This window comes from Anticarsia gemmatalis, chromosome W (genome assembly GCF_050436995.1).
Source record: "Anticarsia gemmatalis isolate Benzon Research Colony breed Stoneville strain chromosome W, ilAntGemm2 primary, whole genome shotgun sequence".
Lineage (NCBI taxonomy): Eukaryota > Metazoa > Arthropoda > Insecta > Lepidoptera > Erebidae > Anticarsia > Anticarsia gemmatalis.
Window position 1 is genome coordinate 12586662 of NC_134775.1, and position 5170 is coordinate 12591831.

Here is a 5170-nt window from a genome sequence, read left to right on the forward strand (position 1 = left end):
ATTATTAAACGAAGGTAAAACGAATCACCGTGGCATAAATGAACGTTACTTAGCCTTATCACGCAGATACTATTGGCCCAAAATGAAAGATGAGGATACGAAATTCATAAACGATTGTACTTTATGCGGTCAAGCGAAGTTTGATCGTCATCCCATCAAGCAGCAATTTAACTTAGTTCCTCTTGCCACTAAACCTTTCGAAACTGTACACATAGACTTATTAACAATTCAAACGGAAAAATATTTAACTATAGTAGATGTGTTCTCTAAGTACGCACAAGCTTATTATATACGAAACGGAACAGCTGTTAGTATTTTACAAGCATTATTAAAGTTTTGCACACATCATGGCTTACCCTTAACTATCGTATCTGATAACGGAACAGAATTCTCTAATCAATTATTTAATGAATTTGTTAATCTGCACAAAATAACTCATCATAGAACGTTACCGCATGCCCCTAACGATAACGGTATTGTAGAGCGATTCCACTCAACCTTGTTAGAACACTTACATATAATGAAATTAACTCATAAAGGTGAAGATATAGTTAATCTTATTCCTTATGCTATTTTAGCGTACAATAGTGCGATTCATAGTTTTACTAAATGTCGACCCTTAGATATTATAACAGGACACTTTGATCCGCGAGATCCCTTAGACATAGATTTAACTAAACATCTCATGCAACAGTATACCCAAAATCATAGAGAACAAATGAAACTAGTTTATGAATTAATAAACGAATCATCTTTGAGAGATCGTAGTAATATTATAGATAACCGTAATAAAACTCGCGAGCCTGAAGTTGAGTATCAACCTCAGCAGCGTATCTTCGTTAGTAATCCGTTAGCAAGTCGTCAGAAAATAGCTCCTAGATATACTCAAGATACCGTATTAGCTGACCTTCCTATTCATATATATACATACGTCTAAGAAAAAAGGTCTAGTTGCTAAAAGCCGTTTAAAGCGGACCCCTAAAAGCGCTACATTGTTGCAGGGTGCTACTGGTCCTGATTGCTCATTTGATAGCAGCCCAGGAAACAAATCCGGAGATAACACTTGAGAGCCTAGATGAAGGCCCAGGAATACTGCCCTTTCGTCTCGGTGCTACAAAACTCATAACTCATTACCATGCCTTCTTACAGTTTATAAAGCTCGACGCTATTGAGAATAAAATCAGTCTGTTACAGGATGATTTAGATAGTTTTAGGCAAAAATTAGATAAGAATATGTTAAAGTTATTTGAACTCCAAATAGATTACGTCTCAAGTAAATTAATAAGAGTAGGAAATCATTTAGAAACGTTAAAGCCGAATCGTGCAAAGCGAGGTCTCATTGACGGTTTAGGCTCTATGATAAAAAGTATTACAGGAAACTTAGATCATTCAGATGCAATTAAATATGATAATGCTATCAAAATCTTACAGGAAAATGACTTTAAAATTAAAGATGAATTTAACAAACATATTAGTTTCAGTAAAGAATGGATGGTTCAACATTCTGACGTCATCATGCATTTAGTAACCAACCAAGAAAGAATTAACGAAGCTTTAACGCTACTTTTAGATAAAACTAATTATGGAAATAACAGCCTTATAAAATTCGCGAAGTTTAGCCAGTGTTTAACTGTTTTAACCGATAATTTGAACGAAATCTTAAATGAGTTAATTAGAATAGAAAATATATTAGCTTTTATTCATAGTTCTAGTTCGCACCATTCCATGGTCGATATTAATAGCTTACGATATATGATTAAGAAATTAGTTAAAATCTACGGTAAACATAAGGTGTTAGAATTAGAATATAGAGAATACTATGATATTATAAAACCAGGTTACTACTATTCAGGAAGTCATATAGCAATTATAACTTTTAAACTCTCGCGTTGCATGTTTAATGTATAATAGAATACGGGAATTAACGCGAACACGCATTTTACCTTAAAATGCCTAACGTTTCGGCGCAGGTTGCACTCGCCGTGGTCCCAGGCAGACTGGAGCAGCGATGACAGGACTTCGTGTATATGAGGCGGACGAATGTCCATCCACCCTCATATTTTGATTTTTCCAACCGCCACCACACACTACACTAACCGTGTCCCTATTCTGTGAGCTCACCGATTGCGAAACATAGCGAGGTTTTGTAACAGTAATCACTGGATTCCACGTCGCGGATAATTTGAAGCCGTCTTCCCGATTGAAATTTGAGTGTTTCTTGATTTCGATCGCTTCACGAACAATCCTCGAGTAGAAATGTCGTTCAGTGGAGAGGACTTGAGGGCGATGGAACTCAATCCAGTGATTAGTTCCTGCTTCGAGTAGATGTTCCGCAATGGCTGACTTGCTTATTTGACGGTTCTTAACAGCGGCGATATGTTCCTTGACCCTTTCAGCTATCGACCGCCAAATAAGCAAGTCAGCCATTGCGGAACATCTACTCGAAGCAGGAACTAATCACTGGATTGAGTTCCATCGCCCTCAAGTCCTCTCCACTGAACGACATTTCTACTCGAGGATTGTTCGTGAAGCGATCGAAATCAAGAAACACTCAAATTTCAATCGGGAAGACGGCTTCAAATTATCCGCGACGTGGAATCCAGTGATTACTGTTACAAAACCTCGCTATGTTTCGCAATCGGTGAGCTCACAGAATAGGGACACGGTTAGTGTAGTGTGTGGTGGCGGTTGGAAAAATCAAAATATGAGGGTGGATGGACATTCGTCCGCCTCATATACACGAAGTCCTGTCATCGCTGCTCCAGTCTGCCTGGGACCACGGCGAGTGCAACCTGCGCCGAAACGTTAGGCATTTTAAGGTAAAATGCGTGTTCGCGTTAATTCCCGTATTCTATTATACATATAGCAATTGTCTTTACAATACCTATATTTGCAATAGATAATTATGGTCTGTATAAGTTATCAGTAGCTCCTAATAAATTTAGGCAGGCCCTAATCCCTCCTTATCCTTTGATAAGATGACTTATTATACTTTTTAACGTAACTACCACGACCTTGACCTCTGTATCAACTTCTACCACGCGGTGAACTAAATCTGCCCGGACAATGCTCGTGTAAATACTTGTTGTTGTGATAATAATTCAATCTTTATTGTTTTTTGAATAAAATGATCGCGTTAAAATGCGAAAATGTGTAGACGAAGTAATTCATTATCATTGGTGATTTGTAATGGGAAACATAAACAACTGCGTTATTTTTATGTTTATAACTTGTAGTGCAAGATCTGGTAGCCATAATAATGAGTAGACCGGGGGTTGCGTTTGCTATTTACATTATTATTATTTTGTTGTTACAATTGAAACTACACGTGTGACTGTACTACCAGGAAATACATTACCTCATCATGGTCGTTGTGAACAAATCACTATTGAAATTTGTCAACACATAAGGTACAATCAAACGATATTTCCAAATCTGTTAAATCATGCCAATCAAGAAGAAGCTGGTCTAGAAATTCACATGCTTACGCCCTTGATCAAAGTTAATTGTTCTCCTGATCTGAAATTCTTCCTGTGTTCTATGCACCCGTATATACAATTTTAGACACAGCCTTACCTCCTTGGCGTCATTTGTGTAAATCCGCACGTCAAAATTGTGATGAACTCATGATCAGATTTGGATTTCCATGACCTGCACATTTAGAATATTCCAAGTTTCCCGTTGCTACTGATGAAAATGTGATATGTGTTGGTGATAATAATATAACCCATAAATCTCGAAAACAAACTGAGAGTAAACTACCTACAGTAGATTTTAAAAACAGCAATGAAAGAGATGCTACTAAACTTAATGGAGCTAAACATTATGGGTTTGTATGTCCAGTACAATTTAAAGTACCTAAAACTTTGGATCTGGTGTACTCTCTTAAGGTTGGAGATAAAATAGAATATGATTGTGGAGCCCCTTGCATTGCCCTTTACACAAGATGAGAAGAACTTTTCTAGATTATGGATTGGTATGTGGGCAACATTGGGTGCAGTGAGTTGTCTATTTACAGTATTGACATTTCTCATAGACACAGACAGATTTAGATATCCCGAGAGGTCCATTATATTTTTATCAGTATGCTATTTTATGGTAGCTGCAGCATATGTGATGGGTTGGAGTGCAGGCGACAGTGTTAGTTGCCAGGGGCCCTTTTCTACCACAGTCAGTGGTACAAGACTACCAAACATATCAGTTATAACTCAAGGTACAAAACATGAGCCATATACAATATTTTTTATGGTGGTGTACTTCTTCAGTATGGCCTCAAGTATTTGGTAGGTGATTCTGACACTCACATGGATCCTGGCAGGGTCGCCATGTAGTATGTGGAATTCAGGAGAGAACATAAAGACGTAGTTATGCGTGTAGATCCATTTATTGTTTGAATTAAAATTTAGAATAATTACAAATATTAAATTAAATGCTAAGTAACCTACACCTAACCTACGTATATTGCTTGGTTGCACTCAATTTCCGAAGTTGCGACATGGCCTAATTATATATTCGTTAGTTATGTACGTATAATACTAACTACTAGCTGACCCGCGCAACTTCGCTTGCGTTACATGAGAGAGAATGGGTCAAAATTTTCCCCGATTTTGTAAAAAAAAATATTGATGATATATACTGACTGCCTCCGTGGCGCAGTGGTTTAGGTCGCCACGCCGATACCACTGCAACGGGAGGTCGTGGGTTCGATTCCCACACGGAGCAATTATTTGTGCGATCCACAGATAATTGCTTCGGGTCTGGTTGTGCTTTGTGTCCGTTGTTTGTATGTTTGTAAAAGTCCCCGCGACACAAGAGCAATTCTTAGTGCGGGAGTTGTCTTTTAAACAAAAAAGAGAAAAAAAAGAGCCTTTAGCCTTCCTCGATAAATGGACTATCTAACATTGAAAGATTTTTTTAAATCGGACCAGTAGTTCATGAGATTAGCGCGTTCAAACAAACAAACTCTTCAACTTTAAAATATTAGAATAGATAATATAATATAATATTAGTATAGATTAGTATACTATATATTATATACTAATGCATATATACTACTCAAAACAAAATTAGGGCCACTTAATTTTTTTAGTGTTCTTATTTTTTTATGAAATTGTGGGGTCTTGCATAGGTGTGTTAAAGCTGACGCGTGCGAAATGCATTAGTGTGTATA

At 37.3% G+C, this 5170-nt stretch overlaps 1 pseudogene; it reads left to right on the top strand.

Moving 5' to 3' along the window:
• The first annotated feature begins 3141 nt into the window (after positions 1-3141).
• On the top strand, positions 3142-4365 carry LOC142985749 (frizzled-like; annotated as a pseudogene).
• The last annotated feature ends 805 nt before the right edge of the window (positions 4366-5170 follow it).